This window comes from Triticum aestivum, chromosome 6B (genome assembly GCF_018294505.1).
Source record: "Triticum aestivum cultivar Chinese Spring chromosome 6B, IWGSC CS RefSeq v2.1, whole genome shotgun sequence".
NCBI classification, from domain to species: Eukaryota; Viridiplantae; Streptophyta; class Magnoliopsida; order Poales; family Poaceae; genus Triticum; species Triticum aestivum.
In genome coordinates, this window is record NC_057810.1 from 372,476,440 (window position 1) to 372,490,051 (window position 13,612).

The window sequence follows — 13,612 nt, forward strand, 5'->3', positions numbered from 1 at the left end:
CGACAACGGCGTGCCTATCGCCATGTCGGTCGTCTGCATCAGAGCGGGGGCGTCCCCACTGCCGCACTACTTGGCCAAGCTGTGGGCGAACGGCCCACCGGGGGAGCCCATAGGCATGACCGACGCCGTCAAGGTGGAAATGGAGGTGACAAGCAGCAAGGATCCCGGTGACGTCGACGTGCAGGAGTTGACCTTCTTGACAGTTCCACCCAAGCTGCTGGCCGGGGCTAAGCTTGTGTCCCTACACATTCAGATTGACAAGCTCACGTCCTAAATGTTTTGACAGTGCCTTCTGTTTATCTTAGTACATATGCTAATATAGGGATTACCTTGGTCTACTTTAGCTTAAGAAATGGTGGGTTTTGGTGGCGATGCAGCAATTACTTCGACATCAGATCAGTAATTTCCAACAGTCGAACGGATATTTTGTGTCTGTTGGATATAAAGTTCCTTTGGGTAAGAAGTGCTACTTGTCCTCAAAATGGATAAAAGGAGATGTATGTAGACGTATTTTAGTTCTAGATACGTCCCTTTTTATCCATTTTGATGACGAGCACTCCCTCCGTTCCACAATACATGCCTCCCATTTGTCAAAATATAGATGTATCTAGACATGTTTTAGTATATAGGTACATCCATGATTGGGCCAATCGGATGGTTGAGAACACTACAATTCGTAGCTACAGATGCGTGTGTGACTCCCAGATGCAGAGGCCGGGGGTCATCATCCTCCTTTTCGAGAAAAAACAAATGCGTGTGTGAGAGGACGAGTGCATGCGTGCACCTCTTCTCTTCCTGTATAACGTACTACTAAGAGTACAAGTTTTAGTGGGTGGCACGATGGTGCGTGCGAGAAGTCCCGAGAGATAGGTTTAATAATGCGTCTGAAAAAAGGACTAGCCTAGAGCTCGCCACGCGGCTATTCCTGTCGAACGCCCCATTAACCATAAGATATGTATACGACGGTGCCAGTTATTGCATGTACACAGCAGTACTCCCTCCTTTCCGTTTATGGTGAGTGGTGGAATATTTTTTGTAGTCTGCAAAAGCACCTAATTAATGCTCTTGTTTTTGTTAAAAAAATTATGTTTATCAATGCATTAATTGCAATGCATGCATGCATAAAGTACATGCATTGGTCAATTTTCTCTTAATACTTGCATGCAATGATTTAATGCACCCTGGAATCTGAACATGTGTTAGGGAACAACCAAATTGAGCCTTATAAAATGGAAAAACTAAAATTTTGAGATAAGCCCTATAAAACCGGAAAGGAGGGAGTAGCAAAAGTAGTACTCCATCCGGGAATAGTGCTGCACTTTGAAACTAGAACCATCAATAAATTTTGAGCTTGTGTCTCGTCACATTCCAAATTACTCCACGCTATATTGAATTGCAAACCTGTTCACACCGATCACAACCTAAACAGTTTCCCACTTAGGAGCGTATTAGTACCCCGCTATATTGAATTCCAAACCTGTTCACACCGATCACAACCTAAACGGTTTCCCACTTAGGAGCGTATTAGTACTCGGTTATAAATACTAGTATGCCAAGATGACTGCACATTCCTCCTCAACTCCTCATCCACAAAAACAAACAAGTCATTCAGCATCCTTCCCTTGCGTCTGCCATGGCCAGCGTGAGTTCTGGGTCGAGAGGTTGCCACCAGGGAGAGGCGAGCATGGAAGCGGAAGCATGAGAGATGTACCGCCTCGCTGCAAGAGCAGCCGACATGTCTCGCCGCGCAGAAGTAGCGGCACAGAGGTCCCGCCGCGCCGCTGAAGTAGCACGGAGGTCCTGCCACGCTGTCGATGCAGCAGACTGGTTCGGCCGTGCCGCCGAAGCAGCAGAGATGTCTAGCCGCGCCATGAATGCAACAGAGATGTCCCGCCGCGTCGCAGCTGCCTGGGAAAATTTCTCGCGGGCAGGCGACGACTGTTACAGGCGCATGCATGTGATCGTCCATAGCCAGATGGATGAGATCTCTAGCTTGGCGAGGTTGCAGGACGACGTGAAAGCCTCGTTTGAACAGGCTACCGGCGTCATCCAGCAACTAAGGGAGGGCAATGAGAGGCTCCGGGGCAAGCGCGACCTGCTGAGGGAGAAGATCGTCCGAAGTGCTGACCAGCAGGAGGAGACTAGTGCCTTGTTGAAGAGGACCGGCGTCATCGTCAAGAAACTTATGGATGAGAATGACATGCTCCGCAACGAGCGCCAAAGGCTGGTGGAGGAATATGTGGATGTTCTCAAGCAGCGTCTTGAGGACACGAAAGAGCTCATCGCCGCTCACCGCGGAGACTAGTTCCTGCGGCCTGGAGCAACGCATCAAGAAAGTAGAGATCAGTGAGCCAGATCCTTGTCTTTCTTCTTCTTTTGCCCTTGTGTATTTCTGGCGTAGCCGCATGTGGCTTTTTAATTATCTTTCTAATTATGTAAGACAATTAATCGTCCTTATCTTTCTGTGGAAGATCAATGTTGCGAGGATGGAATGAAGAAAACTCTTGCTGTGGCGACCCTGGCATTGCTATTCTTCTAGTTGCTGCTGGGCTTCCTTTAGTTTCCTGGTTTCTTTTGATGTAATAATCGGTTGAGGATGTGGATTGTGTCGTTGGTTGTGAAATGTTGGGTTCTAGCGTGGATGTTTGGCCTTTGTTGGCCTCTTGGGATGTTGCGATTTCAATCTGGTAGCTTTTAGTCCTTCGTGTTAGGCTGGAGTTGTGCTGAACTTCTTGTGAATTGTGGTGGTTTTCAGTAATGAAAATCGGAAGGGGCAAGCCCTTCTTTGATCAAAAAAAGAAGAAAATAATCGTCCTTATATATTCATCAGTCTTGCTATAAGTCGCAGTAGATGCTATATAGGTCCGTCGGATCTTACATCAAGATCCGTGCTTTTAGATTTTCTTTTTTCTCTCTTAAATCTTAGTCGAGTGAGACATAGCCACGCCATTAAACAGAGGCTCGGGCGCCATTAATGGAGACCTTGGGAGAGAGGTGGACGGCAGATGGAGGTCAAAGGGCTCTCCTCCTGATAAGCACGCGCAGGGGTCTGATCGCACACCTCTCATACTCAAATAGCTACCCTGCACGACGCCTCCTAGCTAATAAAAAATGGGGACGTGTGGCGGCACGTAAATGGTACTAGTAAGTAGAACGCCCACGGTTTCAGTAATACTTGTGTTTCTGATTGTAATGTGACAGCACTTGTTCCAAAATGACTTTGTTGATTGTTAATGTGTGCGCCTTTGCAAATCGGACTGCAAATTTACCACAGCATGTTGGCGCCATCTCATGCCACCAAGCCAAGTTTCATTATTTTCATGCGTGTTTTGGATTTACAGGAATTAAAAACTAAGTTTCTCAATGTTTCCAACCCAGCCACGACACCCAGAATTTTGAATTTCATTCCCATTTCTTGCATGGAACCTAGAAATTTACCCGAGGACACACATGTGATTTTTCAACCAACTTTGGTGCACTGGAACATGTGCTTGTATTTCAAATTTGAATTATGCACACAAACGTGACACGTTCCCTCCCAGAACCACGAGCCTTCTTGAGAGAAGCTCCGATTTGCAAGAAGCTTATACCAAAATTTGTTCCTATTCGGCCAATTTTTTTACCACGGCATGGTACTACCATGGCATGACACCATGCCAAGTTTCATGATTTTAAAACCAAGTTTCTCATTGTTCTCGACCGAGCCACGATGCCCAGATGTTTGAATCTTATTCTCATTTTTTGCATGGGACCTACTCCCTCCTTCCATCTATATAGGGCCTAATGTGTTTTTCAAGACATCCTTTGACTATTGACAAGATTAATAGCACATGAGATGTATACTATGAAAATTATATTATTGGAAGCTCCTTTGACATACAAATTTGAAGGTATGCTTTGTGTAAGTTGCATGTCATATATTATTTCTCTAACGTTTGGTCAAAGTTAGCCTCGAAAAACGCATTAGGACCTATATAGATGGAAGGAGGGAGTAGAAATTCACCTGAGGACACAAATGTGATTTTTTTAACCAACTTTGGTGCACGGGAGCACGTGCTTGTAGTTCAAATTTGAATTATGCACATTAAATGACCAAAAACTCAATTAATGTGTAAATAAGGCCAAACGAAACCGGAATAATTCCAAGACTTAACAGGGCACTCATGTAGTTCTATGTTGCCTTTGTAAATAAACTCAAGGGGGACAACGTATATCGTTTCACACTCAAAGGTGGCACGTTCCCTCTCAGAACCACGAGCCTTCTTGAGAGAAGCTTCGGTTTGCAAGAAGCTTATACCAAAATCTGTTCCTATTCGGCCATTTTTTTACCACAACATGGTAGTACCATGACATGACATCCATGCCAAGTTTCTTGATTTTTAGACGTGTTTTGGATTTACAAGAATTTTAAAACCAAGTTTCTCAATGTTCTCAGCCGAGCCACGATGCCCAGATGTTTTAATTTTATTCTCATATCTTGCATGGGACCTAGAAATTCACCCGAGGACACAAATGTGATTTTTCAACCAACTTTGGTGCATGAGAGCATGTGCTTGTAGTTCAAATTTGACTTATGCACATTAAATGACCAGAAACTCAATTAATGTATAAAAAACGACAAACGAACCCAGAATAATTCCAAAATTTAACAAGGCACTAATGTAGTTCTATGTTGCCTTTGTTAAGAAACTCAAGGGCGGGGGGGCGGGGGGTGTCAGGACCCCGACTCAATGCCACATCGATCTAGCATGTAACACCTCATATCACTTTGCGGCCTCACGCACGGTATCCCCACGGGTGTCGCCTTACCTTTGCCCGGGACCGTTTGCGCCTTTTGGCACACGTATATGATAGTGTCGCTAGCATCCATATGATAAGGAGCCCGGGCTGACATGGCTAGTCGTAAACGCAAAGTGGCACAAACTTACAGGGACAGGCATCCATGACCCAGCATCGAACGTGTCGGTCATCAGCGAGTGAATCCAGGTTGTAGCACTGTGCTAACTGGACTCCGGTGAACCGGGCTATAGCGGGCTAACAGGACTCCGGTATTCATCGCGTGACATTTCCCCGAAGGGACAGACACAGGAACGAAGAAGGACACATGCCGGCCAGCCTAAGTGTTCCGGAGCAGTAGCACGCTACCATGGCTTGGTGGAAGCACTAGGAGACATTTCCCGGTAAGAGAGGCTACTAAGGATAAACAACTAGAAAGTCAGATCCCACACATAGCAATACACATTACACGTACACATAACATGCAAGTATGTGTTGTACAACCTGGCATCACAGCATAACTCAACAACTCATATAGATACGGCCCAAAGAGGGCATATCACAAAATGACATGTCATGCAAATGAGCATAGCCTTCGGAAAAGAAAGAATGAGATGCTCCAGTATCGAACAGAACTGATGCTGGATGACAATTTACAAGGAGTGTACCAAGAACGACATCCGGATCATCATGAGCGTCTTTAGCTGAGACATGATGCACACGTCCATGTTCAGTGGGGGCTGGCTTGGCACTGATCGTCTTGCTTGATGGCTAAACACAACCAACAGTCTTCTCGGGCTGGGGTGGAGCATAACTAGCCTGAGAGCAGTCACGTGCATAGTGTCCTGGCTTCCCGCATGTGAAGCAAGTCCCTGAGGTTGGACGTGGACCCGCACTGACAAGCGGTCTACCAGTAGGCCTGGGTGGAACATATGACTGAGCTGGGGGAGGCACCACATAAGATGATCTCGGTGAAAATCCGGGAGGAAGAGCGGAGTTTGGAACCCAAATCCAGCGCTTCTGAGAACTAGAACCGGAAGAAGATCCCAAATCACGGGCGTGCTTACGAGACTCCTCGTAAGTGAGCTGAGCTGTCTCTGTATTAATGGCCTTGTTCACAAGAGCTTGGTATGTATCACAATGATGCAGGTGGAGATCACGACGCAACTTGGGGTTGAGACCCTTCCGGAACCTAGCCTGCTTCTTGGCGTCCGTGGACACTTCTTCTGTGGCATAGCGGGCTCGGTTCTCAAACTCTCTACTGTAAGCATCAACAACCATCTTACCCTGGGTGAAACTACAGAACTCTTCTCTCTTGCCATCGATGAGGGCTTCAGGAATGTGATGCTCGTGAAAAGCCTCAATGAAAACTCTCCAGGTGGGAATCTGGCCAGCTGGAAGCATAGCCTCATAGTTCTGCCACCAAAGACTAGCAGGACCTTCCAGGTGGTATGCAGCATAGGTGACCCTGTCACTTTCAGCTACGTTCGCAGAACGGAGCTTGCGTGTGATACTACGGAGCCAGTCATCTGCATCGAGTGGCTCGATGGAATGATGAAAGGTAGGTGGGTGCAAGTGAATGAAGTCATGAATGGTTGCAGACCCTTTGAACTGTTGTGCGGTGTTCTCCTCGATACGTGCCAACAAGCGGTTGACTCACGCTTGTTCCTCTCCATTTCTAACATGAACTCTGTCAACGAAGGCGGGTCGGGAGGATCCTCATCCCTACCATCTCCGTGGTTCTGGCTACGAGCAACAAAACTTGATGACATCCTGAGAAACGAAACCAAGGACGGAATCAGCATCATCTATGGGCTATAGAATGTAGGATAAGGAAATTAGTATCTCTCAAACTCCTAGGGCAATTCTGGCAGCATAACGGCAGTAAAATGCTCAGAATGAGACATCCTGCTAAAAATGGAGTAGTACAACAACTCAACATCACCACTCAAGGTTCTGAGATAGTACTAAACAGACTACACGGGAAATACTCGAAACTGGGGTATGACTCTGATCAACCAATCCTATGGGACTACGGAGTAGTAACACGTGATCCTGATAGACGGAAGAGAAAGCCTAGTTCCTTAACCCCGCAAAAAAGATAGGATGACTCAGATCAGAAGGCCATGAGGTAAAGGAGTAAAAAGAGCCTTACGTTCCTTCCCACAATCAATTCCCTTACATAACTAGAGAATTTCTAGACTCAACTTCGACCAGTTTGGCTTGGTAATCCTACAGGCAGTCAGGCTCTGATACCAAAGCTGTCAGGACCCCGACTCAATGCCACATCGATCTAGCATGTAACACCTCATATCACTTTGCGGCCTCACGCACGATATCCCCATGGGTGTCGCCTTATCTTTGCCCGGGACCGTTTGCGCCTTTTGGCACACGTATATGATAGTGTCGCTAGCATCCATATGATAAGGAGCCCGGGCTGACATGGCTAGTCGTAAACCCAAAGTGGCACAAACTTACAGGGACATGCATCCATGACCCAACATCGAACGTGTCGGTCATCAGCGAGTGAATCCAGGCTGTAGCACTGGGCTAACAGGACTCCGGTGAACCGGGCTGTAGCGGGCTAACAGGACTCCGGAATTCATCGCGTGACATTTCCCCGAAGGGACAGACACAGGAACGAAGAAGGACACATGCCGGCCAGCCTAAGTGTTCCGGAGCAGTAGCACGCTACCATGGCTCGGTGGAAGCACTAGGAGACATTTCCCGGTAAGAGAGGCTCCTAAGGATAAACAACTAGAAAGTCAGATCCCACACATAGCAATACACATTACACGTACGCATAACATGCAAGTATGTGTTGTACAACATGGCATCACAGCATAACTCAACAACTCATATAGATATGGCCCAAAGAGCCATCATAGCATTTATTGCAAACAGGGGTCACACGACCCATCATACAGAGCATACAAACAACAAGCGGAAGCATTACATGTCTGGGTACAGACATCTACAAATGAAAAAGGCTGAAGAGCCTGACTATCTACAACATCCGATCAAGATCGTAGCTGAGGTACAAGCTACTTGTCGAAGTCCACGAGAACACTAGTAAGACCGAAGTCTCCGCTGCAAAAACATAAATAAAGCAACATGAGTACAAAGGTACTCAGCAAGACTTACATCAGATCCTATCATACACCATTTGTATCAAGAGGGTAATGTGGGGTTTAGTTGCAGCAAGCCATCTTTTACTCAGTGGCTATCCTGTTCTACGACTACGAGAAACTCTTGAGGTGAGACAACGTACTCGAGTCCACTAATCACCACACAATACACTACTATGGATTCATCCCCGTCTCCCTACGAGATGGCCATCCATAGCACTCACACTTGTCTTGAGCATTTTAGAGTATCCACTTCAAGTTGTCTATGTACCATGTAAGCATCCAAGAAGTCCATAATCGCGGATCCGGCTATTCGAATAGATCATGTTAACCCTGCAGGTGTGTACTTCTTCACACATGCTCTTGCCACTTACCGCCATGTACACGTCATGTATCCCGGCAACCTTCAAGCGGAAGCCTGGCGAGGGTGTCGGCCATGACCTGACTAACCACACAAGACTCTAGCCCAGGTTTATTGCCTATTCGGGTTCCATCCGTAAGGAGATCCGGCCGGGGTTTCGCTCACGGCCCCAAACGATGTGTGCAGGGTTCCCGAGCCCACCATCCGGGTGCGACTCGGTACACCAGGCCACGTGTGCCTAGTCTGTCCCAAGCCCACCCTGCCAGGTGCCACTTGGTATAAAAATAGCACTACCTACAAACACCAGAAACTAGTTGCGACTCCTGGATAGAGATCAAGTTGGTTAATAAGTCGAGAGGGGCCGAGTTACCGGAACCCAATGTGTGGTAGTATCGAGTCATTGGACAACATACATAGAACTCAGTGCTTAAGGATGGTTCCAGTGAGACAACCCACCATGTACTCCTACATGGCCTCTCACCGCTAACTTACCAAATCGTGTTCACACACTTCACTCTTAGCATCAGAACATAGGACTGCACTCCAATTCATTCCCAATGAATCAGACCTGACACACTCTAAGCAATAACAGGCATAGCATGGTAGGAACACAACAATGGCTTCAATCAACTCCTACACATGCTAGTGGGTTTCAACTATTTACTGTGGCAATGACAGGTCATGTAGAGGAATGGGTTCAACTACCGCAGCACAAAGTAGCAGATGAATCGCTATTGTCCTAATGCAATAACTGAGAGCAGGAGCGAGAGAGTAGGATTGTATAGGAATAAACAAGGGGGTTTGCTTGCCTGGTAGATCAGCGGAGGGGGCACTGCTCCTCAGACAGGTACTCTGGATCACTCTCCGGAGCAGGATCTATCGAGAGGGAACAGTGTCGACAATCAATACACAAGCATATGCAACAATATGATGCATGAACATGGCATGTAGATGTGATGCTGTTGAGCTAATGCAACTAGCTTCCATTTGGATGAAGTCCATTTGAACCAAAGATTCAAATGCATCTCCAAATTAAGCCCTTATAAATGCCATTTATATGTTTTCACCTATATAGTAGGTATAAGTTGGTTTGTCATGAATGAAACTAGTACAGATGGACAGATTGGATTTTTCTGATAATTTTTCATATATAAATTATTTCAATCTGAGCTACAGTTGAATTTCTATGATTTTTTGAAGTTTTGAACATTTTCTGGAATTTCTTGATTTATTTTAATTCCAGAAAATATATTACTGCGCCAGCATGACGTCAGCACGACGTCAGCAGGTCAACCGGGGCTGACCAGTGTCAAACCTGACGTGTGGGGTCCACACGTCAGTGTCACAGTTAGTTAACAGGGGGAGTTATTTGCTTAATTAAAAGGATTAGGGGCCGGGGCCCACTGGTCAGTGTCAGTGGTTAATTAGGCAGTGATTAGCACTAAGCTAATCACCTGACGAGCCGGACCCACCCGACAGGCCGGCGCGGTCAAAGCGGTCAACCCCACCGGCGTTAAGCCGCCGGCGAGGCCTGAAACGGTGGAGCGCCGCGGAAACGGGCTACGGTGCCCCGTTCGCAGCGTGGCTGGGCTCGTTCGAGAGCCCAGACCAGCGCGCGTCAGGCGATGGTGCCAGCCGGACCTGGGGTGGCCGGAGGCGACAGCAAGGAGCTCGGCAGCAGCGGCCGGAGCTCGGGTGAGGCGCGAGCTGCGCTGTGGTGCGCGTGCGGGGAAGTTAGAGTGCTGGTGTGTGCGTGCGCGATGCGGCGAGGGCGATGGACATGCCCGGTGGACCAAATGGTCGCCGGAGGCGCGTCGGCAGCGAGCGCAGGCGGCGGCGGGTGCGGTCGATCTAAGTGCAGTCACTACAGCGTGCGAGGAGGAGAACAGAGAGGGGAAAAGCGGCCAGTAGCTCACAACGGTCACGACGAACGGGTCAGCGAGGTCGGGGAGGAACCGAAGCGGTCGTAGCGGCGAAAGGGATCTCCGGTGGCCCGAGGAGGAAGAAGGGGTCGGGGACGATGCTGCAGGGCACTTCCGCTCGCGTGGCTTGGCGGGGAGGACGAAGACGATGCGGCGGTGCTTCTGGGCGTAGCGGCAGGGCGAGGGGTCGCCGGTGGCCACGGCGGCGAGCAGCGGCGCTCTCCTGTGCGCTCGGTGAAGAGAGGGAGAGGGAGCTAGAGGAGGAGGGGGAAATGAGAGAAAGGGAGAGAGGTGCGGGGCGGTGCGTGGCGTCGTTCCAGGGCGTCTAGGGCGACGAGAGGGAGAAGCAGGAGGTGGCCGGGCGCGTGGCCGCGGTCGGCTGTGGCGCGGGCACGCACCTGATTGGCGAGGGGAAGAAGACGACAGAGGAGGAGGCGGGCTGGGCCAGCTGCTGGCTGGGCCGGCCTGCTAGGCCGCTGGGCTGCACAGGGCTGCAGGTAAGCCCAGGTAGGGTTTTCCTATTTTTGTTTCTTTTTCTATTTTCTGACATTTGTTCTGATTTAGTAATAATACTAAATCAATTTATTTACTTAAGCCAATTTTTATAGGAGCTAGTGGTAATATTCCGGAGCTCCTTTATAAATGGCATAATTTTTGGACAATATTATATATATAACAATATATATCCAAAGCAAATAATTACTGCATTAATTCCAAATGCCCAAAATAAATACTTATGAGCTCCTAAAAATATTGGTTTGATTTTTATCTCTCTCCAATATTTTCAAAGAGCAACATGAGCATTTTCTTGGACCTTTTTGGAGCAATTTTTATTTAGGTCATTTCCAAAAATGATCCTGAGGGTTTCACAAATCCCCATTTCAAATTTAAATGGAATTTAAACATGATGCACAAATGACTAGCTAGCCTTGAGCATACCAGAACTAGGGATGTGACAGGGGGGGGGGGCAGCGTATATCGTTTCACACTCAAAGGTGGCACGTTCCCTCTTAGAACTACGAGCTTCCAAATCGGCCCAATTTTTTACCACAACATGTTAGTGCCATGACATGACACCATGCCAAGTTTCATGATTTCCAGCCAAGTTTTGGATTTACATGAATTTAAAATCTAAGTTTCTCGATGTTCTCGGCAGAGTCATGACGCCTAGATGTTTGAATTTCATTCTCATTTCTTCCATGGGACCTAGAAATTCAACCAAGGACACACATGTGATTTTTCAACCCACTTTGGTGCACCGGAGCATGTGCATGCAATTCATATTTAGATTATGCACATTAAAAGTCCAGAGACTCAATTAATGTATAAAAAGGCCAAATGAACCCGAAATAATTCCAAAATTTAACAGGGCACTCATATAGTTCTATGTTGCCTCTGTAAATAAAATCAGGGGGGAGGCAGCGTATATCGTTTCGCACACAAAGGTGACATTTTCCCTCTCGGAACCATGAGGCTTGTTGAGAGAATCTCCGGTTTTGCAAGAGGCTTATACCAAAACTTGTCCCAATTCAGCCAAAAATTATACGTATGAAAACAGAGTTTAGATTGTCCCGGACCTCGCTACCTAGACCAATAATGTACTATGACTTGAATTCAACATAAAATGGATACAAATATTTGAATTGGAGAGCGTATGGTACATGTAGTTCATAGTGAAATATGATTACCGCTATTGCATGTCTTTTTGTTATCAAGATAATATTTAAATTATTGTATAACTTGACAACAATCGTATTCAAATAAGGAAAATTGATTCAAATTTAGTCCATAGGGTAGACGACAATATATATGTTCATATGGTGGAGTAAAATGTTCATATATGATGGAAGATCAAAATATACGACTACATCAATTATAAACCGCAAGGTCGCCTAATGATATATTCGAATTCAACATAACATGGATTCAAAAATTGAAATTCGAGATCATGGCATCTGTAATCATATAAAAAGGGACATTACAATTTATTTGCTGGGAATTGATTTGTTTTTTGTTGTTGTTGAGGGAAGTGCGAATCGATTTGGTACTATGTAGAGTAATCTTGTTCTCCCGTTTTTTTACATTTTCTTGTAGTTTTTTCAATGGCATCTATATCAATATAGTAAAAGGGGACATGACTCTCTTGTGTCTTGTATGAATTGTTTTTTTACACATTAAGTTTGTTCTGCCGAACAAGGAATCCGCACCTTGTTATCCCGAAATTTTCAAGCTCGAGTATCTTTTGTCTCACCTACTTGGAAACTCCTGCTTCTTCAACCCGCGCCGCGCCTTGTTATCCCGAAATTTGGACGCGCGCGAGAACTCCCTTCTCATCCGAAATCGCTCCCGCAGCCCAAACACGCGAAATCCCCCTTCTACCCCTCAGCCAGAAATGAAGCTCCACGTCGCGTTGTCAAAACCGGTGGGGGTACGCTGGTAACTTACCCTACATTTCGGATAAGTGCGTCCCTAAGCTTGGCTCCCCCTCCCCCTTCGCCCCCCATTCGTACACCGAGGCTGCCAAAACCCGTGAAACCCCACTGAGGGAGTCCTGGACTAGGGGGTGTCCGGATAGCCAAACTATCATCATTGGCCGGACTCCAAGACTATGAAGATACAAGATTGAAGACTTCGTCCCGTGTCCAGATGGGACTTCCCTTGGCGTGGAAGGCAAGCTTGGCGATACGGATATGTAGATCTCCTACCATTGTAACCGACTCTATGTAACCCTAGCCCTCTCCGGTGTCTATATAAACCGGAGGGTTTTAGTCCATAGGACAGAACAACAATCATACCATAGGCTAGCTTATAGGGATTAGCCTCCTTGATCTCGTGGTAGATCCACTCTTGTACTACCCATATCATCAATATCAATCAAGCAGGAGTAGGGTTTTACCTCCATCGAGAGGGCTCGAACCTGGGTAAAAACATCGTGTCCCTTGTCTCCTGTTACCATCCGCCTAGACGCACAGTTCGGGACCCCCTACCCGAGATCCACCGGTTTTGACACCGACAGTGGTGCTTTCATTGAGAGTTCCTCTGTGTCGTCACCGATAGGCTCGATGGCTCCTTCGTCATCAACAACAACGACGCAGTCCAGGGTGAGACTTTTCTCCCCGGACAAATCTTCGTATTTGGCGGCTTTGCACTGCGGGCCAATTCGCTTGGCCATCTGGAGCAGATCGAAAGCTACGCCCCTGGCCGTCAGGTCAGATCTGGAAGTCTGAACTTCATGGCTGACATCCGCGGAGACTTGATCTTCGATGGATTCGAGCCACGGCCGAGCGCGCCGCACTGTCACAATGGGCATGATTTAACTCTGCTGCCGGACAGTGCCCTGGAGGCCGCACACGAGTCCGCTCTGACCCTCAATTCAGAGCCGGCTGCGTAGATCGAGGATGGGTGGCTAGACACCGCCTCAGGGG